Source organism: Rhinolophus sinicus, chromosome 3, assembly GCF_057876585.1.
Source record: "Rhinolophus sinicus isolate RSI-liver-muscle chromosome 3, RSI-T2T, whole genome shotgun sequence".
Classification (NCBI taxonomy): domain Eukaryota; kingdom Metazoa; phylum Chordata; class Mammalia; order Chiroptera; family Rhinolophidae; genus Rhinolophus; species Rhinolophus sinicus.
In genome coordinates, this window is record NC_142503.1 from 53,394,599 (window position 1) to 53,422,155 (window position 27,557).

Below are 27,557 nucleotides of genomic sequence, written 5' to 3' on the forward strand. Positions count from 1 at the left end.
AGGACAAAAATCCTTCCCAATGGGAAGGAACGGTCAGCGAGGACCCGCCCTGAGAAAGCCTGTGATGCCATGCCTGAGTGTTTTGCACCCTCATTCGAATACAATTCTAAGTTTCTTTGTTCCTCAGTGCAGTTGCTGTCTTTCTAGGCCTGTCCACTCCCACATTTTGGGAGTGTATTCTCTTTCTTTGTTTTAATAAGTCCTCTGCTTGTTTGGCTTGCTTGGCTTTGTTTGTGTGGTTTAATTTGGTATATCTTAGAATTTCTTTTCATGATGTTTACCAAAAATTCCCATTCTCTGGCAACAGGGTCAGTGGAGAGACTTATTAAATTGAACCAATGTGGCACTAGAGATAGGAATATGTCCTATTTGAAATGAGGGCATGTGATTCCATAATATTTCTTAGAAACCATCTGAGTTCTTAAAACTTTTATCACCCAAATCTACTTCCTTGTTCCCCATATTATGCTAGTCCTTGGAGTACTGAGAGGTTGGGGAGACCCCCAAGGTGAACATGAGCTTCTCAGGGGAGGAGAAAAAGATGACATGTTAAGGAGCCCTCCATCCTGTCATGTGCCATGGCTGAGGAGCAATGGGGACTTTCTCCTGCCTGGCATGGTTTCTACCCATTTTATTAACTCTAAATAATATGCTAACTCCTCTTGGTCCTACAAGTTAGAAATGCACAAGGGTTTCTAGAGCATTTCACTGCAAATAAATACACTATATATGTGTGAGTAAAACAGTATTCTGTATTAAGCTTCACATGTCTTATAGTGAGTAGACCCAGTTTTTATGCTTCATACAAGTATTTGTGCAGTTCAGCATGGGTTCAGCTCTTACTGCTAGGGTGTCATTGTATGGTTGTTAGTGTCACTAGTGGAGCTGTGGGATGACATTTGGGGCCAGTCACTTGCAGGTTGACTGGCAACCCCTGCAAATTATTTAATTTCTCTGTACCTCAATGTCATCATTTGTAAAATGAGTGTGATGATCCTTATCTCATAGGATTATTGAGAGAATTAAATAACATTATGTGTATTTATATATTTTACCTTGCAAGGCCTCTGGTATTAATTATTTCTCAACAAATAGCTATCACGCTATTATTCCTGAGATGTAGAAGAGATGTAGTGCTGCCCCACAGACTTAGAGTCTGGGTGGGAACATAGGATATTTTTTATGAAACAGTGAGTAAGCAGGACTTCTTTCCCACTTTCTCAAGCTGGAAGCCATTTCTCTCTTCTCCATATCCCTAGGCCAGTGTGTTGTCATTGGAATGGATTGCTGGAGGGACTCTTGTAGGCAAAGGACTAAGAGTGGGACATCTAATTCCATTCCTGACTTTCCCATTCCTTTGTTGGCTGGACTTGGCCAAGTTTCTTAATTTCTTGGAGTCTCCATTTTCTCATCTATAAAATAGGAACAATACTATGATTCCCTCCTAGGATATGTGTAAGGCTCAAAGAGATCACAAAATACTAGAGAATTGAAATTTATTATAAAGCACAAGGTATTATTAATATTGTGTATGGTTATTTATGAATGTGTCTTATGCCTCAAACTAGACAGAATGATTCACAGGATAGTGAGTTGAACAGTTTCCAAAGGCTGTGAGAGACACTCACTGTAAGAAATATGATAGAGTAGGTATTAGATAAACATTTCTAGTACATCACTTTATCTGCTGAAGCTTGCTACCTTTTTCTGTATAAATTATTTTGATTTTTTCCAAGGAGGATCCAATGAAAGGGGAAAATGGATGAGTTAGGATTAGCAGGGAAGATTTCCAGGATCCAGGACCAGGAAAAGCAGATGATAAGGGACAATCAATATAATGAAAGGCTTAAGGTACCCCACTCTTTGGGGTGAGTTTTGAGCTATGATGGTATATGCAATGTATTTATCCTCTGTTCCCAGGACAAAAACAAAACCCTCAACCCAAAATAAACAAACAAAGGAAAAAATAACCAATCACCAAGAGCCAACCCAACCATCAACAACTACCCTTCTCAACATCATAAGAGCCAAAACAAATAACAAGTAGTTTTAAGTTGCAGCTCCATGGATGGCACAGAATTTCAAAAATCTCTCTGATGCCTAGGTCAAAAGCCTTCAATTATAGATAGCCACAGTCTTTGCCTCTGAATGCATGTATGTCTGGTATCCGCATACTGGGCACCCAAGAGAAACCAGCAATGCTTATTGAGTAACTGTCACTCATTCCTTCAAAGACTAGGGAGGGAGGGTCATTCCTTCTTATTAGCACCCATTATGATTCTAATGGGGTCCTGATTTTGGGTAATCTCAATCCCAAAATTGATTGGTTCTTTAGAGTGATGTTTTGTTAGGATGCATAGTGTTCTTATTAGAAATTCATGAGCAACAGTAATTGACACATAAGATCCAAGAGATCTGCAAACATCACTAAGGAAAGTTATTAACTATTGTTAAACATACAGTTTGCTCATGTGAGATGCCTCTTGATTACAGATTCTGAGAGACTTCGCTTGTGACTTTGAATTGTGGCTCATATTTAAAACCACAGTCTTAAGATATCCTACAGTTAATAGACCTGCTGGCCTTCACTGCCCCAGTTTCAGCTCTCCTGAAAAATGTGGAGTAATTTCTCAAAGCTTTCATTCCCAGGCCCCCTAAAGTGAATTTCTTAAATACCATTTTGCTTATAATTTAAGTCACACCATCCCAATGTACTATCCACCCAGTGGTTTTTGTGTGATGTAATAACTCAATTTTTATTTATGTAGATTTCATGACTGAAAGGACTCAGATGACAGTAATTAAAGAGCATGTCTGAAAGTTCAGTTTCAATAAAAATAGCACAATGGGTTAATATACATCAAAGAGTAACTGAATGCCTATTATGTACCCAAGGCATTTGAAAATTTCACATTATCACACTTCCTCTTACAATCTTGTGAACAACATATTATGATTTTTGCTTTATTAGTAATAAATATGAGGATCAAAGAAGTAATATTTTTTAGTGTCACATAGTTGGTTAATGATACAGCCAACGTATCAAAATTTGATCTATTTAATAAATTAATACATCTACTGTTTCTGGAGAGAACAGTTATTTTGCTTTTATCTTAGTTTTCAAGAAGCATCTCAAAGATTCAACCCTGTCCTTTAAGCAGTACTTGAAGGACTTGCATTATTCCAGGAACTGTGACTAGTGAGAGGCCTATGTAAAGCTACTTACACTAATACACACACACACACACACACACACACACACACACACACACACACACACATACACCACACACACACAGAGGGCCAAGAAATGTATACACATTTTAAGAAAGGAAAAAAGTATTAAAATTGTAAAATACTAATAACAAAAGATGAATACAAGTCATGTTTGACTTCTGCAATTACAAGAGGTGCTCAAAGTAGTTACCATCAGCATCCAGACACTTCTGATTACGGCACACTACTGCTTGAGCAACATTGACCAAAGTGTCCAATTGTATACATTTTTTGACACCCCACCAGTATGTGTGTGTGTGTGTGTGTGTGTGTGTGTGTGTGTGTGTTTTTCTTATTTTTTTTTCCCACTGGAGTGTCTACTTTGTGGCTACTTTTAAACTATATTTTAGGGAACCAGTCTTTTTATTTGACTTCCACCGATTTCTGTATCATGCAGGGCAGACTACTGTAAGAAGGCAATCATAGATTCGTTTTTGAACTAATCAATTAAAAAGAAAAATCCACTTCTACTCCAAAAGGAAGTCATGACTTAATTGTAAGTAAAATCTAGTGTGCCTAAATACAGGCAACTTGATGCCTTGTGTGTGTATATATATATATATATATATATATATATATATATATATATATACTTTTTTTTTTTTTTCTGGAGCAAGTGTATTATTGTATAATGAAGGATTTACTTCAAAAATGGAATTACTTCAACAAATTTCTGATTTATATAATGTTTAGCAAAAGTAGTATCATAAAACAGAATATTAAAAAAAAATTGTAACTGGATCTGGAAGTATTTCCTGGAATAGTTCATAAAACTTTGATTTGAAAACTAAGCCAATACACTGTTTAGTTTTGGGTGTTTCCCTGTTTACATAAGACAGTACAAGAAAGAATGAGATCTCTAAGTCTGGGAAGTAAATTCTGTTCTCCTAAGCCAGGCTAATTTTGGTGGACTTCCTCATTGTCCTAGTGATGACATTACGAGATGATACCCGTAGGGAGCCAAAAGTCTCTGTGTTTTCGTGAACTTCAGCGTCTTTCTGTAGGCTAATTTATCATAATTTCTACCAATTCTCACCAAGTACATGACAAATGCGAGTGAGAATCAGACTGAAGTGTAAGACTTGTCTGCCCAAAATTGTGAATTTGGCCAAGTTCGTCCTTAGTTCCTCTACCTTCTCTTTTCCTGCAGTTTCTTCCCACTGTGACCAGGTACCCAGTCATCCAATGTTGATGCAGCATCCCTCCACTTACTTCAAGCCTTACTCTGGTTTACTAGGGTTAAAGTTTAACTTTTTCCTGTCTCCTTTGTCGAAGAGTAATCTGTAAAGAAACTTAACATCCATTGAGTACCTTCTCTGAGCCAGAAACTTGACATAATTTTATCCTCTCAACAACCTCCAAGCAGTATTAAAGGATATCGTTCCCATTTTGTAAATGAGCCTCCCATACATTAAACATATTGCCCAACTCACTTCACTAGCAATTAGTGGAACTAGTGATAGAAACCCAAGTCTGTTTGATTGACAGCTCATGTGCTTACCACCACAATGTGCGGCTGTGTCCCAATCTAACTTACTACTGCATCTTCTCTATTTCTTCAGAGGCCAGCAAAGTATTTGGTTAGATAAACTCATGGACCAGCTCTAGATAGGGTGTAAATGGCTGATGTCAAGCCAGTGGGAATGTGGAAAAGGGCCACCATTTGTTGGCAAGTGGTTCTTCCTTCTGAGGTCAGCTGGCCATACCCTTGGGGTGATCATAGTACGAAAGTCAACCTCAGAAGGTGAGCCTATGGCCCTTCACCCTGAGAGGAATTTCATCTTTGCATTTGCCCCGTCAAGAGTTATTTGGTAAATGTCTTTGCTCAGAGTATGTTTCTCTTAGATGATATTTGTATTTTAAAAGCAGCTTTGAGAGACATCAGCAAAATGGCAGAATAGGAAGTCCCAGACTTCATCCCTCAATAGAAACACTGATTTAACAACCATCCCTGGATAAAAATACCTTTATAAGAGCTCCAAAATCTGAGAGAGAGGTTACAGCACACTGATGGAGCACAGAAATGAGAAAAGATACATTGAAAAAGTTGTATACATTAAGTATATACAGCTTTTCTTATGCCAGTCATATTTCAATAGAATGCTTTTTAAAAAAATAAAAATAAAAAAAATGAAAGTAGCCTTAAATGTCTTAGCCCAGTGGTAGAATAACATAGAAAGTTTAGGCATAGGGCACGAGGAGAGCACTTTTGTTAGGCTCCTCCCGTCCCCTCTCATCCCAGAGAGGTAACCTTTCACACCACACACATAAAGAATCAGCCCTTGCATCATCCTTGAAGCTCCATTAAGCCTAATCTCACTCAGCTTCAGATGAATAACTATAGAAATGTGAATCTGGCAAAGACAATTAGTACAAACTAAATATTTCCTGTGCTTTTCTAAACCTCCTCTCTTCCCAGCAATTAAGGCCATGTGACAAATTTAGACCAATGGATTGTAAGAGGCAGTTAAATGTCAGTGATCTTCCTCCATCTCTTGTCCCCTGCTTAAGGAAAGGTGGAGGAAACCTAGATCCCTGAATTACCAAATCAAGGAGAGCTGCCTTAGAAAATTTGCTCCACCCACATCAGACTTTACTTGAGGAAGAAAATAACTGAAATACAGAATGGGGAATATAATCAACAATGTTGTAAAGATTATGTAGGGTACGAGATGGACACTGGACTTATCAGGGGGATCACTTCATAGACTGTGTAGATGCCTGACCACTGCACTATACACCTGAAGCTGAAGTAGAATAACATTGTATGTCAGCTTTAAGAAAAAAATTTAAAAAAATAAAAATACATGTATATAGTCACAAGGGCATAATGAAGATAGTCAATGGTATTGTAACAGCTATATAAGATGTCAGAGGGGTAATAGATTGGGGGGGTTATCCCTGTATGAGGGGTGTAAATGTCTAACTATTATGTTGCTTTTTACACCTGAAATTAATTTAAAAAACGTTTATATAGGCTATAACATCAACGGTATGCAAAACTATACAGCTTACAATGTCTCTGATAAAACAAAAATATTTGGATTCAGGAATAAAATAGCTCTTGAACCCTGAAAAGAAAATAATCGTTTTGTAAAGCCGCTGAGATTTTAGGGTTTATTTTTTATGACAGTATAGCCTATCATGGGCTTTGAAGAATACAGGGAGATTTTGTGTAAAATGGCCTCCTCTGTCTCAGGATATATGCTCTATGTACTGACCTTGCAGAAACAGACTTGCTATTTGAAGGAAAGTCCTGCCTACAAATTTGGGATTAATTCCAGCTTCTTTGAGAACCTTCAAACAGCCATCAAGTTTATATGACTGTTTAGATGATTGAGTATTAAGGGTATTGTGTACTGAGGAACAAATTTAGTTGCAGTCTTATAGGTAATAACTGGTTCTGTGATAGGTGCTATGATTCTCCCCATTCCTGCAGATCAACCTGTGAAGGCAGATGTTTTGGATATGATGCAACATTGCAAAAACTATTTTCCCATATGGAAGTACTTTGGATGATAGAGCCGCTATTTAACAAGAGATGTGGTCTATAATGGGTAGTTCTGGCTTGGACACTGGCTTCTCTTCTTTCTCAGTGATTTCCAGGGTTAAAGTAGATGCTATTGTCTGTAGTATTCTTACAAAAGTAGGGATGAAAAAATAGACTACTGTAAAGGAAGTTTACAACGTTGCTTCCAACCCCCCCTGGCCCACTTGGCCAGAACATTCCTGTGTGTTTGATAGAAGTTGTCTGCCTCTGTCAACCTCCAAGCTTGGTGTCATGATCCAAAGACTATGCAGATGGCAAGGATGCCAGATGCACCAACCACATTTTTCTGGGTTGAAGATGTTGGGAAAATAGCAAACAACACATCATGTTTTTTTTCTTTTTCTCCATGAAGTTCCTCCTTTATTATTTCTGATGGTTAAGGCTCTCTCCTCTTCTCAAATTAGAGCTTGTTACTTCTAGAATCATTCCCCTTACGCATTTGGGGCTTTTTTTCTGTAATATTTTCAGCCTCATCTCTCAAAGAATATCTTGTCTGCCATGTCACACTCATGCAGTCTCAGCTTTTGAATTTACTGCCTTGTTGTTGCACCAACATATGTTGAGGTTTATAGCACCAACATACGCTTTCTCTTCTTTGTTTTTTGAATCTCTTGACATCTTAGTTACCTTCACCAGGGCCCAGCTAGAGCTCCCTCACATGTGGCTGTTCTGCCCGCATTCCAGGCTCCGTTGTGTGCAGGCTCTGTTGAACTAAGTGAACCCTCAGGTTCTGTCTGTTGTATTTTTGGAGGGAGACAAACAAATCAAATCTCAAACAAAGATGGTAAAGCCACTTCAGCATCCAAATGTAGTAGAGTAGCCTGGAAGTCCTAGTACTGTCTTTTGGAACAATCCAAACCCCGCCTCCTTTGAGGACTATTCAGAAATGACACTGATGTAGTGTTTTAAAAGCAAGGAATTCACAATTGTTATGAAATGTTATAAAGCTACTCCAAGGGCTGAATGGACTTGATGCCTTTCTTTCATCATGGACAGACTGTGTTACCTTCAAACACATACTCCCTGTCTTTTACCCAGACTTCCGAACCTCTGCTAAGATGGTTCAGACCCCAGACTCACCAGGAGTTTATAGGGAAAAATCTGAGAGAGCAGATGTAGTGGCTTTCCTGATTTGAGTGTTTTTATGTATTGCTTCAGGACAATAAATTATCATGAATATCAAGACAGCTCATGAACCACAATGATTTATTAAACCCCTGGTCAACAGTGGACTACAGTGGAGTCACATGCTAGAGAGAGGATCAAATTCCAAAGGCAGTGAGTAAGTAAAAATCACAGAGAGATAAAATAATTCTTGGAACGCTTTAAGGATGCTCTATTAGAAACCAAGATAGGGCCAGTTTTCCTTCTGATTTTCAAGCAGATGAGTACCAGATGAAGAGGTTGGCTTTTTGTGTGTGTGTCGGGGTGGCGGGGGGTGTTGTGGGTTTTTTCTGAGAGGGATGCTATTCTAAAAAAAATAGATATGTATTTTTTAAATACTCCAATCACACTCAAGGGAAAATCAGATTCACCTCTTCTATCTATGGGGCATTTTCTCATTGAAAGGAAGGCAGGAAGATTGCCCCCAATTGCAATCTCAATTGCAAACTCAATCCCAAAATTTATATGCCTAAATGTGTAATTTAGGTGCACATATGGTGTGGATCCACAGTAGTTCCTAGAAGAAAGGTTTCCCGTCCTCAGTTTTGAGAGATAGGAAGGAGGTCCAGAGTCTATCCATGTCACTGTCAAGGACAGCAGAAGTGTTGTAAATGTGTCCTCAGTGAGGTCACAGAACCCACATCTTCTGAATTAGCCTTTGTTCATACAGAGGCTACTGAGATTCACAGAAGGCGTGAGGCTACTGTGGAGAGAATTTCTAGCTAACTGTATTGGAGCTACAGGTCTAAGGAGTTGAGCTATTAATAATTGCCGATTCAAGCGGTGGAAAACTCAGGAGGAGAGTAAGTGTACACTCTTTTAAAAATTGGAGAGGTCAGGTAGGTTGTGGGTACTCCCAAGGGCTGAAAGACTCTTGATCGCCATGATGTCAGAGTTCTGAGCAGATTACTGATGGAAAGCAACAGTGGCAGAGTATGCATTACAATCCCTGGCTTAGAAAGTTCTTTTTCTTGGAATTTTAAAAGTTGAATGGCAAAGTTTCACTGAAAAAGTATATTACGTTGTTAGTATAAGTGACTGTGATGATTTGCATTGTAACCAGTAGAATTTCTTTTCAGTACTTTTCCTCTGGCCAGAGTAGTTGCAAGTGACATCCTGAGCTGCCAAGAAGAGATATTTCAACAGGTTTCTGGGTAGGACTTTGTCATGCAGAGACACTGCTCGCTGCACCATTTGTCGTGCGGGGTGGCCTGTGGGGTCTCTGGTCCCACTCCCCACATAAGAACACAGGATATAGCTAGGCCAAAAAGGAATACCCACGGAGCCATAGATAGGGGAGTCATACCACTATCGTCTCACTGGCGGCACTATAGTCTCACTGGAGGCTGGAGCCACATGGCCTGCAACCTGCTGTCCGCTTCTCTGCCTGCCAATTGACCGACTAACCAACCAACACAGCCGTGGCAGTTATCAGTGGCTAATTGGTTCACTGGTTACAGCTGATAGCCATCTACTACCCAAGCCAGCACCTTTCCACATGAGGCCGAGAGCCTGGAAACTGCTCTCTGGGACTCTGTCCCCACAGACTTGAATGAAAGAAGCCTGATTGATTCCCTTGTCCAGGGGCCATCTCTGCTATAATGTGGGCAGAAGAAACAGGATGTCCACAGAATTGTGTCCTCCAGACCTCATCCCCCAGAGGGTGTACTGGTGAGGCTGCCTCACCAGCTACATTGGGATTCAAATCCTGACCCAGAGTGATTACTGGTTCCCTGATAAAGAAAATTGAGACAACATAACAGTCAGCAAACTTTGAATATTTGACAAATCAGTGGCATGGTTGCCATGTGGCCTCTGGCTCACACTGATCTGGTAATAGCAGTGAGCACATTTGTGTGTAAGATTCTCATGTTTTCATTTACATTAAATCAAATGTCATCAATTTAAATGAGGTAAACCCAAATGATTTATTCATTTATTGTGAGGCCCCAGATTCATTTCTGAATTGATTCTAAACCTTAACGAATGGGGGTGGGGTTATAACAATTCACAGAGTTCTTTTCCTTTATCCAATAAGGTGATGGAGGGTGGGGTGGTGGAGAGGTGTTGGGTGTTGACCAGCCTAAGCTCTGCTGCTGGGCCAGCGTTCTGTGGGGCTGTGAGGTGCAGCTCTCTCGGCATAGAATATAAATGAACTGTGTTCTGACACGTGTGCTTTACCTCGTGGCTCTTGCTAGAGCATTTCTCTGTCTATAAGTGTGGTTCTATATTTCCAACTTTAGTAAACAAAAAGTCCATGTGCTCTTTAATAATCCCAGTGCTAACCGATTCCTGCTAAGCAGCGTGGCTCCAGAGCTGGGTTTGTGAGCAATTCAGAGCAAATGAATAGATTAGTGGCTGATGACAAGATGCAAAAGAGAGTGAGTAAAAACACCTGAGCACTGACTATATGTGGGGCATGCTACTCTTTGCTCTACCTGCCTTCTTTGATTATTTCTCTCAATAACCCTGTGAGTTCAAGATTATTTTGATCTCATTTAGTAGATGGTTGTAGTGAGGCTTAAAGGGTAACTTGCCCAAGCTCACAGAGCCCGTGGCAGATGCAAGATTTGAACTCAGGTTGCTAGTTGCCAGGAAGGCTCTTTTAAACATAGTGTGATGGTCTGTTGACTTTTTATGTTTATTAGTACACTCTTTTCTGCAGTGCTTTGGGAAAATTGAAAATATCTTAAAACACTACATGTCATAAATGTTTTTAAATTGCCATCCAAAAATAAACATGTAACTTAACCGACCATTAAAAAATTTATATAAACTTACTGTACAATAAAACGTTCCAATTTTAAATTTAAAAGATTAAAATAAATATCCAGTTTAATTCCCAGAACTGTCAGCTACTCACTATGTGTTCAGTCAATTAGACATTATCAGCTGTTTGCATGTTCAAGAGTTTTGTTGAGTTAACCACTGGCCTTTCAGTGTTTTGGGTGTTACTAGCGGTGCCATCGTGTTGCTCTGCTTTGAAAACTGCTGTCAGAAAGAGACAAGCACACACCATGGATCTGGTGATTTTTCCAAAGAAAAGACTTTCAAATGGAAGACGGGCTTAATACTAGTTGCTTTTGATGAAAATTGTGTGCACGGTGAAATTGCCTCTCACATTTTCACGAATAACCTTATTCTCCATGTATGGTTAAAAACGCCAAACAAAAGCCAGTAGCCCAATAGTCCCATGTAGCCCATTTCTTTCATAAATTATTCAGAAGCCTCAGATAGCTCAAAGTTTTTCACAATTGAGTTCAGACATTTTCTAAGAATGCTGAAAAATCTAGAAAAGTATGACTGAGGCCGGGAGGAAGAAAGGCTATGTCTTATATTTTTATTTGCCTTTCCTCCCCAACGAGTTTTGTTCATGGGGACCTCTTCTTTGGGAAATGATGGCATTGTCTTACTTGTTTTTCATGGTATGGCAAGATGTTTATATTTTCTGACTGAAAAGGAGGGAGAGTTGTCACAAAGCACATGAAGGACAGCTTTGTTTTTTAGCTGCACTAATTTAATGTCCCCATTCCACAGACCACAAAACCTGGCCTCCATTCGCTCTGTGAATTTCAGGATATCACTTCTGTTTGTTCAGTTTATGGTCAGGGACACGTGGGATAAAGAGGAGAGAGCCTGTCTCACCATGAACCACACTTCCTTATGGATCCACAGTAGGGTGGGTTTCTAGGAAAATGAGCTTCGTGTTCTCAGACTATGTAAATGTTTTCCCCAGTCCTCCTCTCTCCTTCTCATTGTTTCTGCTGGCATCGGGCCTCTCCTGTGTTTCCCTGGCTGCTCCTGCGCTGATTTTCTCACTGCACTGGCTAGTTAACATGTTAAATATCGTGAGAATAAGTTGCTCCCTGTCCTGGCATCGCTTTTTGAAGGAAACATTTCCTTCCCTTGTGCAAGCCAAGGAGTTCCTTCCATGGGGAGAAAGTTGGAGGGCTGATTGGAAACATGCATGATCGCTGGTTTAAATTTGGCTTATTTGCAACAGACAGAGGTTGGGAGAGATAGGAGAGAGGGGTTCTCCTGGTTCTGAGGTAGTTCCCACATCTGCTTCTTATTAGGAGCACTGTGGAGAAAAGATTTTGAAATTAACTTAGTTGTGGAATAATAAAGTGGATCTCAATATGGGGGATTAGAAATGATTGCCCTAGAAAATGAAGGGACAACTTCTCATCCTCTGGGTTCCTTACATTTTTCCGAAGTGGTTTGGCACTAAGTAGAAACTGGAGAGGTATCCTGTGCCCTCTCTATCCCCAGTAGATGAAGGTAACATTTCACTTCCTCTTCCTGAAGAGCCTAAATGCAGGCTTTCAGGTCACAGGGTGTACAGCCAGCCAGGAGCCAGTCACCTGCTGGTCCCCAGTCCTCTGGGACCTACAGCAACCAGGGATATTTGCAGTGACATAATCAGATTTGTGCCTGTGGAGGAGAGGCAGGCCTGCTAGTCTTACCTGTTCTGTAGCTCTTAGACAGCACTCTAGAAACAGGCACTGGGATACAGGTCTTCAAAAAGAAAACAGTATTTTTAAAAACTTTCATGACTGTCTTTCTAATTATTCCAGCTCCTAACTTCTGTAGAGGTGAACAACATAATCTGAAGAGATACCCAGCCTTCATAAATGCTATTCTCTGCATATTTTCATATAGTCATTTGCTTGTGTTTCCTTTTCTCTCCCCATATTGAATGGAAGAGCTGTAATAGCAGAGATCTTATATTTACTATCTTATATTTCCTGCGCTCAGAGCAATGTTTGGAATATTATGAGCACTCCACAATCAAATGCTGACTGAGTGAACCAAGGAGGCAATCAGGGAAACTCTGCCTATGAAGGGTAATTCTGGATTCTGCCTTTGACCCTTGGGCTCTGCTTTGGGCCTGAAGCCCCAGAGTTGTAACAAATCATTCTAACCCCTCTGAGGTCAGTTCCATCTACATTTTGGTATTAGGCAGGAAGCCTGAGCTGTGGAAATGTGAAGACGGATGGCATTCCAGACCACTCTCAATTACCAAGATTTGGGGAGTGTTTACATTCACTTGGAACACGTGCATCAGAGAACTCTCAAAATTGAAGCAACAGCCCTTCATTTTCTGTGGTGTGAGTTTGCAGGCAAAGGGCTTAATTAGTTCACTTCTTTAATGACCATCTAATCCTATGATTCTCTCATTTTCCCTTATTAAATTGACCCTAGATTATTGATTTTAGAGTTGTTCTAACTAGCCAATTTTGGTTTTCGGAGTCTAATCAGAAAATCACTGATTAACTCAGAATTGGGGAGTTACGGTAAAGACAGAATTAACATCTTGTCATGAGAAGTTTTGCATTGTTACTTTGTAATTTCTCTGCTATAGAGTGAGTAAGGTCACCTCTTTAAGCCTCAACTGAGAAAGGAGAAGTTGTAATTGAAATAATTTTGGTTGGTCCCCTTGGGTCTGAAAGAAGGAGGCAGGTCATTCCAATTAAGAGAAGCCATGAGAGGCGGTGTTTGAGCTGGCTTTCCTAAGACAGAGATGTCTGCAGTTCGTACTCACACATTTGAAATGGTTGTGGAGGGAAATTTCACCACAGAGAGCTATGACTCATCACAAGACTTGCAACTAATAACTCATTATTTTTAAATGTTATCTTGAATAGAAAACTAAGGAGCCCTTTTGAAATAATCTTCTAAATGATGTCTGCCTCAAAGAGATCCTAGCTAATAGCATGAAGTCTAATTAATGTGATACAAGTGCGGAGGAACAGGCCTCCCTAACCTTTGGATAGCATTTTTCTAAGTTTATTGAGCTTACACATAATCCACCAAGGCCTTCCAGTTTTTCTGTTTGTAATGACTATATACCTCCAGTTCTATGAGTAAGTGACTTATTTTTCTCCTCCAATGAATAATTTAAATTCTCCAGGCATTCAGGGAGTCTTATTGGTTGTGCTCAATTAGTTGCAACAGGACATCGCCAGAGTCTGGATTCCTACCTGTGGGCCAACTGGCCATTCTGGGTTCTCTCAGAATTGGCTTCCCTGAGACTGCCCCTGGAGAACTCTAAGCAGAGACGTTTCCCTCAGAAGGACACATGCACACGACAATAATTCAGAACCTTGGCATGTTCAGGACAGAGCAGAATAGGAAACCTGGCTTGTTCAGTTCAATCAATTCTTCAAATATCAACTCACTGAAGGGTAACAAGGAAGAATTTAGCTCTCATTGAAGCTGAAAGCAGTCTTAGATCGTACTTAGATGAACTCCCTCATATTACAGATCAGAATCTGATAAACCACTGCTGTGGCCAAGATTGCCAAGGTAGTTAAGGGCAGAACTGGGAGAACTCAGGTAGACTCATTCGAAGAGTGATGATGTGATTCTGGCAAATTACCTCTGAAACATTTACTCACTCACATCCTTCCTAAAGAGCAGAGTTGAATTTTCAAATAAATATATTAAAATCATCGTTAGAAAATAAAGTAAGAGGAGAGCAAATAGTCCAAAGTCCTAGTAGGTTTTAAAGTGTTTACCTCATCTGACTTGTAAAATGAAAATAACTTGACCACAATTTTGGTAATAATGTTGTTTAGGCTCTTTGACTTCTTTCTATAGAAATTGATAATATACCCCTGACTACATTAATGGAGGAAGTATGTAGAAAAGATTAATATTAGTATTAAACCAAAAACTCTCATGTATTTGAGAGAGAGAGAGACCAAAGTTGGTAAAAATAAGCAATTTATAGAATGAAGAAGTACAATTCATTTCAAGGAGATAAAACAAATATAGGCAGGCTAACAATATATTTATCTGATGGAGTCCTAAGGAGATCTACTATGATGACTACTTAGTATATTAACTTTGTGTGTTCATAAATTGTGCCTGTGGAGTGTATATAAATTATCCAGAAATAGGGATATTAGAAACTTCATTCCCGTCTTTGTTCTAATGAAGACCAATTCTCATTTAGGACAGCTGAACTTAAAAGTTTATGTGTTTTTGAACATTTTGGTTTTAAAGTCATCTATTTCTCTCAGAGCTCTCACCATGCTTTGCCGCAGTGAGGTGAGCACAGTATTATCTATGGACTATAGTTTGCTGATGGGAATGTGAATTTCAGAGCTAATGAGGGGTGGTAAGAGTGGTGTTCACTAAAAACCGAGTTTTGGACTAATGACTAGGCAAGAGACCACACCCTCCTGTTCCCATTCATTTTTCATATAATTCTTTAGGAGTTTGGTATAGAAAAGTGGGGAATAAAGTATGGTAAGGGCCATTTGTCACTAGAATGTAAATATTTTACAGGAAAACCAGCCCTTTATGTTCTTTGACCATACGACACATGTTAAAAAGCAGGAAGAACAGTGCCCTGTAGATTGCTATTTAGGACCTACCCCTGTGATTCATCTTCTCTGCAGTTCAGGATCATCTGAGTCTCTGCTGGTCAGAGTAAGACGCTGGAAAACAATGTGGCCAACCCAATCATTTTCTTTCTGTTTGGGGATGGCTGACTTTTTATCCTTAGTCATTCTTTTAGGAAAATTTAACTTTGTTGGATTTGGCAAGTTGGCTTGATGTAAAGTACAATTTTTAAAAATCACAAGCAATTTAATTACAAGAAATGGAAGGTAATTCCCTAATGGCTGCTGCTGTTATAGAGGTAGTCATAACAGTGTTTTCATAATTTCCATTTTTTACCATTTCAGACATTCCAAGGAAGAAACAGTAAGAGGGTTTCTGAGTGTACTGTCAGTGAACTAGACACTGAAACAAAGAATATCAGTGACACGTCAGTTCCCCTTGGGAAAACCAGGCTGTTTAAAAAAAAAAAAAAAAAAAAAAAGCATGAGCTTGAGAAACCTTGGTAAACAGTAGAGGAAAAGCTTATCAGTTTTAAAGGGCATTCTGAAAGTTTTTGGAGATATTTATTTTACCATTTTCAAAAGACTTTATTACTTGATTCTATTGTAAAGTCAAGAGCACCTATCTCATCCTCCCCTCCCCTGCCTCCTACAGAAAAGAACCCCTCAGAACTGACTCTACCTCAAATCACTACAGAACATAGCTATAGAATCTCAAAAGAAGTAAAAGCACTAATATTAAATCATGCTCCCTGATTTCTCCCCCCCTCCCCCCAGCTAACACATGCTCTTAACAAAGTATGCAGGGTCCTTTTTCAAACCATCTTTTAGACAAGGGGAAATATCAACAGATGACACTCCAATAGCACCTTGGGTGACCAAAGAATTATTGGCTTCTGTGGGGGAAAGAAGAAATTTGTCTCTACCTTTCTAGGTTCTTGTGGCTGGTCTAATAATTAAATTGCCATGAGACAAATTACCCCACATACCTGACAGAGTCAGAGACCCCACATAGATGAGAGGTTCAGAGACAGAAAGTTGAAATAAAGTATATGGCATTCTGAGCTAAGGATGAGGTTAGGAGCTTAAGGCTTCAGAGGGGCAGAGGGGCATTTGTAGATCGATAAGAAGAGCAGATATTCAGTGATTAGATGTTGCCCAACCCGAAAGATAGGTCATAAAAAGTTATTTCTGGTGATAACTCTTATAATGGACGAGGTTCCAAATTTAAATTCTTGGAGAGGTAAAAGTTTCTGTTGAACCTGCAATATCTCAATTGCTTTCAGCTCAAAATAATCCACATGCCAAAGTAGCACATCTTGGGGAAGATTGTTCTGAACCCCTTCACTTCCTTCACTTGGTGGCTGTATTGAGTCATCAGAAAGTACAAGTGAAAAATCAAAGCCAGATGAATTTGTTCTATAGGAAATGTAGAATTCTTAAAATTCTGATGTGGTTAGTCAGATAAAGGCTTTTGCAGAAAATCAACTTTTATCTGTTTATTTACTCAAAAATATTATTGATCACCAGTTTGTGCTAACCACTATGTGAAGTGATGTGGTGAAATGGTGAGTAAGCAATAGTAGGTTCCCTCCCATCCTTCTTTCAACGCTTTACATATACCGTGTTTCCCCGAAAAAAAGACCTAGCCGGACAATCAGCTGTAATGCGTCTTTTGGAGCAAAAATTAGTATAAGACCGGGTCTTACATTAATTTTTGCTCCAAAAGACGCATTAGAGCTGATTGTCCATCTAGGTCTTATTTTCAGGGAAACACAGTATGTCACCATGAGGTCAATAGATTTCCATTTCCCTGATGATTACTTATGTTGAACACCTTTACATGTGCCTATTACCTGTCTGGATGTCTTCAGAAATATATCTACTGTGTTTCCTCCAAATAAGACCAGGTCTTATATTAATTTTGGCTCCAAAAGACGCATAGAGCTGATTGTCTGGCTAGGTCTTATTTTCAGGGAAACACGGTATGTATTATAACACAAAGTCCTATGCTGATCACCCTACCCATAGTTACTCCCTCACACACACATCTCTTATTACCCTTCCCTGTGTTCATTCTCCTTTGCCCTTATTGCTCTCTAATATGTGATATATTTTACTTATTTATTTCCTGTCTGTCCCAATATAATGTAAACTTGAAGCCAGGAATATTACACACACACACACGAACACGCACACACACACACACACACACACACCTATCCAGCACCTAAAACAGTGCCTGGAAATAGGCACTCAATAAATATTTGTTTAACTAATCAACCAATTAATAAGTGAAGCAATTGAAAGCAAGGTTATAAGTACAGAATGGACTAAAGGTCACTCTTATTTTTTATTTGGGTCTATTAATCACTATTCATTACATTTGGTTTTTCAACTTTCTAGACTTTTTATCATTTCTTCTCCAAAAATTTCAGGAATGACAGTGTCTGAAGACTTGGTGAAAACACTATTAATTATGTTTGTGGTATTCCTCTGATCTATACCTCAAACATGCCTAGCAATAAAAGAGATCATATTTGCCGGAAAAACTTGTCCACGGTAAATTGACAACCATATGCTTGCAAAAAGGCTCCAAAATCATCTGCTGATTTATTAATTGGGTTGATAATACCTACTTTTCTGGGTTCCCATGAAAAGTACACAAGATACTATTCATGAAGTGGTGTCTGTAATAAGACACTATCTCATGTACTTTTCATAGGAACCCAGCAAAGTAGGTATTATCAACCAAATTAATAAATCTCAGCAGATGATTTTGGAGCCTTTTTGCAAGCATATGATTATTTATCAAGAACAAATTTTTCAGTCAAACTGACCACTGCAGTGTACACCTGAAGCTGAAGCTGAATAATGATGAATGTCAACTATAATTTAATATATATAATAACAGGATGTGGAGTCCAGCATAAGGAATAGAGTCATTGGAACTGTAACAGTTATATATGATGTCAGAGGGGTAGTAGATTGGAGGAGGGGGGTTATCACTTTGTGAGGGGTATGAATGTCTATTACATTGTTTTGTACATCTGCAACTAATTATAAAAAAAATTAACAAAGTAAAAAAAAAAATTCACACCTAAAAAAAAAAGTACATGAGATAAAGTAGTAAAAAACTTGGAATTCTGTATATTGGATTTGGCTAAAAGTAGAAGTAATAACATTCATCTGTTTTATAATTTGATCAAGGATCAACAACAAAACCTTTGGTTTACAGCACCTGGCACTAGAGCTCAGGGAGATGCAGAAAAACCAGCAAAGAGGACTGAACAGGGAGAGCCAGAGGAGTACAGGGAGCCAGGTTACAGTGGTACCCAAAGCTAAAGTGATAAACTCTGGCAGTGCAGTTAATAGGTCGACGAGAACAAAGCATTATCAAGGCGGAGGTTATGGATGACCTTCTTAACAGCAGGTTTAGTCGAGCAGTGAGGGGAAAACTTTACTGAAATAGATTTAAGAAAGAATGGGAAGAAATAAGTTGGGGACAACAAGAATAAATAACACTTTTACAAACTTTTGCTATAAAGGAAAGGAGAGAAATAAGGGAGTTCAGAAGAGGATCTATTTTTTATGGTGCCCAACATAATAATTTGTTGACCTGGGAAAGATTTAATAGAAAAAAAAGGACATGGGTGTGACTAATAGAAAGGCTAATTTTGGGGTCTAATTGACAGGTAGTAATATTGGCCTTAGAAGAGAAAAGAAGTGTCGATGTGTTTGCCCATGCCTTGGAGGAATACATTAATAATTATTGCAATTTTGGTACAAATAGCTGATAGACTAGATAATACAATTGAAATTGAAAATGTCTTTCATAGGACAAAAGTGAAATAGGCTATAAACTCCATGAACAAATAAACTTAAAATTCTACTTTACAAAAGGAAATACCATAACAACCTGGGCAGTAAGAAAAATATTATTTGTGATGATTTATGATGAATGGCTTACCTCACCTGAGTTTAATGTTCAAAGCCAGATAATTTATGTCATCAGAAAAACTCCAATCTGGGGAATTATTTTAACATGACACACAAATTGGCATACCTCCATATGGCAGTCAGAAGGAATTGAACATTTTGTCTGGAGGAACCCACTCTTCACTTAAGCCTCACAGAACTTCCATAGATAAATTCCCAATGAATAAGTAATCACAATCAGAAGACACAAAGAAGGTATCATAAGGGAAAATCAGTGATATTAACAGCAGATCCAGACTCCTAAAGCTTCAATGGGTAGAGTTCATATTTGATCTTGGACAGTCTAATGTTAAAGCTCAGCTCCAAACCACTATGTTATACTACATTTTTTGGTCTTCTAGATGCATGTTTAACATGTTTAAAGAAATGAAATATGGAATTTAAAATGCAAGAAATTGATAAGAAAAAGAAGGAAATGGAACCTCTAGAAACTAAAAAAAAAAAGTGAAAAAGTTATTGGCACTATAAACAGCAGATTAGGTATAATTGGATAAAATTAATAAACTAGAACATAGAGCTGAAGAAATTTACCAGAGTGTAACAGATAGGCAAAATGATGAAAGATATGAAAGAAAGGTTAAAAAGAAACAGGAAAATCAAAATGTTTAATATATATCTGAGTATCAGAAAGACCTATTAGATAAATATGTGAAGATACAATGGTTAAAATTTTCCAGAATTGAAAAAAAAAAAAGCATTAATCATTAGGCTTTATGAATCCCCCCAAAATCTCAAACAGAATAAATAAAGAGAAATTCATACCTACACATATCAAAGTCCAGCTATAGAATATCAGAGACAAGAGAAGATTTTAAAAAGTGGTCTGAATAGACTGACAGCAGTCATTTCAAGTGCAACAGTGGAAGGCAAAAGATGGTGGAATACTACCTTCAAAGTACTGAGAAAATGCTCATCAACTGACTTGTTTATATATTAAAAGTTATGTTTTAAGAACATAGGAAAACAGAGACATTACACTGTTAATAGAACCTTAGTAAAGACATTTCTAAAGGATGTACTTCAGGAAAGAGGAAGGAGTATATGAAATTCAAAATGAATGTTGAAAATGGGAAACTCTAACAAAACATTGACTGTCTAAAATAATAATAATAGTAATAATGCCTAATATGTGGACTTAAAATATATATAAAACTAAAATACAAATAATCAAAAACATTTAACTTGGGAGGGAGCTATTTAGAGTTAAAATGTTCTAAGATTTATATGTGGTTTTTCAAGGCAGATAACTGTACTCTTAAATTAATTATGAAGGTTAAAAAAACTTAATCACTAAAATAAAGAAATAAAGTGTGTGTAACAGTCACTCTATTATAGAGAAAATAATAGAAAATTACAAAAATAAAAAATGTTTATCAACTAGAATACGTCTAAGGAAGAGTGATCAGAATATTCAAAGCTCTTTTAAAAACGGTGTAAAAATATTTACTTTGGGTAAGAAAAGGTGCTTTCCCTAAGGAGTTAATGTTCTAATAATTTCTTTAATTTAAAGTCCTCAAATATTTTAAGATTTATCATAAAAGATAGGGATTAAATTCAGTATTTAATGTTAGAAGGTTGAACTAGGGCTATGGATATGAGTTATAGGGAGGTGGTTTGGGGAATTATTGTAAAAGAAATGTTTATGTAAATGGAATGGCTACATTTAAGGCACTGAGCTTTTCTTCACTGAGGTTGAGGACCATTGGTCAGGAAATTTTTTGTGGGGGCAATTCCTGCATTGGGTCAAAAGTTGGACTAAAAGAACAAAGTGAACTCTGCCAACTCCAAGATTCTAAGATAATCATACTGGTAATTTATTCAAAATGTGCTAACCACATCAAGGCATTGATTTATTTAATCTTTGCAGCACCATTAGTTAAGTATTATCTCTGTTTTACAAGTGAAGATGCTAAAGTTCAGAGAGTTTAAGTAACTTGCTGAGAATGTGTGGCTTTTATTGTGTGGGATACAACAGATTTCAATCCAGAACAGTATTACTCCAAAGTTGGAAACTTTCCATGAAGCCTCACTGAATCCCAGGATCAGGAGTATCAACTCAGTTCTAATCTTGCCAAAGTCTCACAGAAAAAGTCCCCTCTGTCTCACAATATTGTGTAGGACATCACAAGCCAAAACTGACAAAAGCTCACACACACACACACACACACACACACACGTTAAATTCCTCATACAGTCATGTCTCCTTTCTTTCTAGGAACATATGTTTTATAAGTAACTTAAAAGAAGCTTTCTTACAAAAACTCATAGACACAGACAAGTTTAGTGGTTAATTGACAGTAAGGGTGGAGGCAGGAAGGTAGAAAAGGGAAAAGGGGGTCAAATACATGGTGATGAAGGGGTTTTGAATTTGGGTGGTGAACACACAATGCAATATATAATGTATTATAGAAATGTACACTTGAAACCTGTATAATTTTACTAACCAATGTTACCCAAACAAAATTAATAAAAAAAGAAGCTTTCTTACTTCATAAAAAATACATTTGTCAAAGTGCAGCATTTTTTAGGGTAATTTTGTTTTTAGAACTAATTTCTCCCAATATACAAAACAAACCTTTATTCATTTTTATATAATTGCTCTTCTTTTCTTTTTGCATTTAGTCCATTCAATGGTCTTTAATGAGCTCTTGGTGGTGTTGGGCATTCTGGTACCAGCTCTGCTAATAAATTTCCTATTGGCTTGTCTACTAATAGAAGAGACAGAGCATGGCTACACTACTACTGAATGAAGAGAAGCCTAATTTGGAAGATTCCTTTTAATAAATCAGCTGGCATGTAGTGACATTAAGAGGGGAACTAAGTAGGAGATCAATGGATAGAAATTATTTTAGACAAAATAGAATAAAAATTGAACATATCTGGAAACTGGATTTGCACTCATTTAAAATTCTAGTAACTCATAAATGTTAAAAATATCCACTATAGTCTGAACTGGGGCACACAGAAAGGAGACATTCTGTTATCCTGATTTAAGATACACTATTTCCAGGGTATTTTCCACAGATGGGAGCTAGATGGACCTTTCCAGGGAGCAGATTTTCTAGTTAGCTGAATTTGATGGCGTTTGGTTGGATTGGATGAACTCAAAGTAAACAGTCCAAATCTAAATCTTTCTCTGAACTGGCTGGCAAACCTGTTGGGCTCATAGGTCACTGGTGAAAAATGGCTTCATTTGAGTGAACAGGTTTTGTTAAAGTTTCTAGTAGTTACCTCTAGCCTATGAAAAGGCATGAGAAAGTCTGGCCCCAAAGAAAACTGTGAAAATGTGAAGCAGCACACTGCTGGGAACTTGTTGTCTCTTAAAGGTCTTGCTCAGTGTAGGAGTGTATCTCTCTGCCCTTCGGTTTCGTAGGGGTTGAATTCCATTTTCTACAGTTGACTTCTAGGTAGGTCATTTTTACTCTTGTTTTTAATTACCTGTAGTCAAGAATAACTCTTATTGTTGAGTTTTATTGTGGGAAATTAGGGATGGAGGCAGGGCTGCCCATCACCTCTCCCTTCTCATTGATGGAAGTATGGAGGTGGAGTAAGAAGGAAGAGGAACCTGGTTGATACTCACAGTCCACTTTGGCTTGCCCAATTGTAGAAGAGGTTGCCCAGTCGTGTGTGTGTGTGTGTGTGTGTGTGTGTGTGTGTGTGTGTGTTAGGGACATTGCTTTGATGCTCTCTTCTGAAGAAATATTGACATAACCATGCTGAGCCTGTGCTTGATATTAGTTCCCTGATGGAGTATCCTGAAGGAGCGCTTTAGTTTCAAACATGTGGCTCATTAAGACCTACTGTAAGGACCAGTTGTTTTCATCTGCCGACACTCCTTTCTTGAGAGACGTATACCTTTCTTGCTTTATGCAGTTGGGGAGGGAAAAGTATGATAAATCAAGGGAAGCTAAAGTTAAAATACACCTCTCTCACAGGTGCACAGGAGGTGGGCAGGAGAAGCTAATGTGAAATTGGAAAATTTTGAGACTGCATCAATGATCAGCCATCTTGCCTTGCCAGAACCCACATGCAGAACAAAGTCAAGCAAATGATAGGGTGTAATGTACCAAGAAAGTCACTGCACACAATTTTGCCTAAACCTAGTTTGATCCCTTGAGATCCCAGTTACATGATCTGATAAACTTGCTTCTTTCGCTTAAACTTTGTTTACATGCATTTTGTCACTGCATCTAAAACTACTAAAATACCCACAAACTTCATGATTCAGACTAAGATAGACACTGAGATACCTACTTTGATTGTGATGGCAAGAAATCATATTTATCCAGGGCTCTAAAGGGCATCACTAAACCATCATGTAGAATTTCTAAATGACCTCATCTTGGCATCACTCACAGAAGGTGGCAATTGACTCATCAGTATGACCTGAAGCCTTTGAAACACCAGACACACAGACATCCTTAGAGATGTCGCCCTTAGAGCCCTTCAAAATGAATGTGTGGACATCATAAACTAATAAAGAGCTACATGGCCTTCTATTAACCTTTGGCTACTCTCCAGTCATTTTGTCTGAATGGGACATTTATTTATTCTTTCTTGACATACTGTTTCATAGCTCTTAGGTATGATCAGATAGTATATTTTATGTATTGATGAATTCTTCCTGAATGCATTATGCTTTTCTGTAAAACTCTCCATGGGTCTTCTCCCACTTCTCCATCAGTTAGGATTCCTTAGGGAAAGATGTTCTTTAAAATTTCTGTATTATTAGAATATTATAAACATGAAATGCTAAGTTAAACCTGACATTCTTCCCTTTAGCTCATTGAACTATGCCCTGTTTATTACAAGCATGTGAGTTAAGCATGCACTGGCAGCATTAATTGAATTTTCTGAGTCATGTTTATGATTTAACCCTATTCTACAATTGGAATTTAAAAATGATGAGTCTCGTAGTTATCTTTACTAGATATGTGTTTATACTCATGTTCACGCTCATCAATTCCTCTGCCAACGTTTTAGGTTTTCGTTCTGAGTACTGTTGCAATGCATTTGTTTTAGTGGACAGAATTACAGAATTACTGTATTTTAATGATGCTATTTTCTTTGTTCGGTGTCCAGGCCATTGCTTTAATTTTCCAGCCCAGTCATGGCTAGGCAAACTAAAATGTTTTAGGCAGTATTTAGGGTGGCTTGACTCCACCATGCTAAAACATGCTGGTAATATCATAAATCCTCGTGACTTTGAAGATTTTTCTCAACGTGTAAATACAAAAGTGTAGGATGGATGTTGCTTTGGGTGGTTTTAGAGGGGTGGCCATGCAAGAAATTGTTTTCAAAACAATCACTCCCACCATCTGTGCACCAGAAAACAGATTCAAGGGGTAATAGCAATCCTTGGACACAGCCAGCAGAAAAGAGCTCAGGAAACCATTGAGATCACCTATTCTTTGTGAGAAAGTAATTGGGAAGAAAAAAAAAATGGCTTTACAGAACTGAGTTTGCCTAGTGGGGGCATCTTAAGGTTTTAGGATAATGCTTATTCTTTGTTGTTGTTTACATAATCTGACTTACTGCTGCCTTACTGGCAAAATATTATCTTCCCTTTTCTTATTAATGAAAGATTTATACCTGCACTATTAAGAGGTTCTATAAAAGGTTTAAGATTTTAAAAGAATATAGAAAAATATAAGCAAGTAAAGAACATGGAAATGTTGAATTTGCAGATAGACTGCTTTCCTTAGGTAAAAATGTCCTAATTTCAAGCCCTCTCCAGGGGGCTAAGGAAAGCTTTAAATATCCATTCAAAATTCTTCACAGCCAGACATCTCTTTTAAAGGAATTAGGTTACATCAGTTGATGTAATTAACTCAGATTGTTTGGGTGATTCAAATCCCAAGGGCAGCAATACATCTGTGCAGCATACACATTTCCCCTCTGTGCAAAGGCGCCAGTGGTTTCGATTTTGGGTGTGTATTTGAGGGGGTTGAGGCAGTGTGGGCAAGAGAATGAGCTGGTGAAAGGTAATATAGAGGAGAATCATGTACTAAAAATGTTTTTTGATGCTATCTGATTTCCTTTTAAATCACTCTTTGAAAAAGAAATATCAGTTTGGAATCTGTTTGTGGTCAAATATATTAAAATAAAACATATTTTGTTTCATTAGACCAGTTATTCTTTACTCCCCTTTGAGCATCTGGCAAGCAGTGTAGAGCCGGAGGGAGGTGAATCTTTTAGTCAATCGGTGAACTGGCAGATGTACCATTTATTCGTCTCTGATTTGCAGGAAGAGGGCCCAGAATCTGTGCTTTCAGAGCAAATTTAGTTGCTTTATTTGATGTTTGAATTTCATCTCACATAGAATCTTTAAGCTATAAAGATTTAAGCATATTCATGCTTAAATATTTCTATCTCTAGAGGATGTTGCACCTTACCAATTTTATAATTTTCTGTCTAATTCTTAAAGATATTCTTGGGATCAGATCATGCCTTCTTTCACGATAATTATTATGAAGACTCATCGCCACAACAACCCACTCTGTTTCTTGATCAGATTCTACAGAGCTTGTCCAGTCTCTATTTACCCTCAGTGACATATCAACAATTGTGGACAACAATTGTTGCTATCTTTCTATTTTAATTTTAAAACTTTTTCAAAACTGAAGACTTTTCCTGCAGTGGGAAGATTTACGATAAGAAGAGGCTATAATGCACTCAGTTAATTAAGAACAAGATATTTATTAATAGAAATTTCTATCAACTGTGACTATGTCACCAAAGTTAAAAATATGTATTGTTTTCACAAGAGAATTTTTTATTCATATTTTATGTGGTTTCACATAGTGTTGTATATTCGTTTGTGGTAGGAAACATTCTTTTAAGCAAAAGAAGCTTAAATACACATTTCTGTTTTTCAATCAAGACTGTGTCAATTTGGGAGTGCACTTCTGGAGTAAAAGGGTTTTGAAATTACATTTTGTTCATGTTCTTAGAAATGTCTGGTAAAGAGATATCTGAGCCTTGGTCAGAGAATATAAAATATAAGAATTTCAATTACACTTGAAAGAAAAACTCCAATCTGAAAACTGACCACAGTATTGGAGAGACTTAGGTGTTTTCAAATAAATGTCTTAGTTTTGGCCCATACGTCTAGACGTTGCAAGGGCGAGTGCTTTTTCCATCAATTCTAGGACCAAAGGCTACAGTTCTGGTCAGCTTTTTTATATATCTCTCATCTAGTATATATTCCTCCAGGGAACTTTCCTGATTGGTAATGGTACAGCAAATTCACTCTTATTTCTGGAATTATTCGATGTTAGAGTTGGAAGGGTCTTTAGGGATCATTGTCCAACTCTTTCTATTGTAGATGAGAATACTGAGGTCCAAAGAGGTGAAGCAACTTTTCCAAAGCCATACTATGAATTTGTCAGAACTGGACTTAAGTCTCACTGCCCATGAGATTCCATATCAGTCTCTGGAATCACTATTCTACGTAGATTGGTGGAATCTACGTAGATTCCTTACCACATATGGACCATTATATATGCCTGTAATTTTAGGGACATTTCAAAAATGGATATCAACCCCTCTTTGTGGTAGTAGCATAAAGGACAAATATGATTCCGAGCTAAGAGACAGACAGACTGCTTAAATGTGACCAGTCTTTAGTACATCAGTGTTACTACTTAGTAGTTACTATAACTTTCTGGAAATGATTTACTACAATCCTCCCACTGGACAAATTCAGTTCTTTCATTTGCAAATCAGGAAATAAGAATTTCTACACAATTAGTGCCCCCTTTTCTGTATAAGGATTTGAATAAATGACCATTTTTTCAAATCTTTCTCCAGCAAAATGAATCAAATCTTTTGCCAGCAAATCCTTTGTCTAAGTATTTCATACAGTCTGTAAGAGCATGTCTACTAGTGTGCTGACTTTTCTAGACCAATACTCAAAATAGAAGCTAGACCCATATAGAACATGGTGGAGGGAATTCTCAGGAGTCGTCCTGTTTCTGTCCTCTTGGTGTCAGGGGTATGGAGTGGATGGAAGGATTGATTTTTCATGGTTGGAAAGTTTCTCACAGGAAAGGGAATAAGTTTCTCATAAAATATATAGAAAGGGAATCTTATAATAAGCAAAATGTAGATTTTTCCTGGACACACAGCATGCTGAAATTTTTATAAAATGTTTGAGTTTGAACTATGTAACAGAACTCTCTAAAATTATGTTTGTATGTTGCAGGTATTTATGA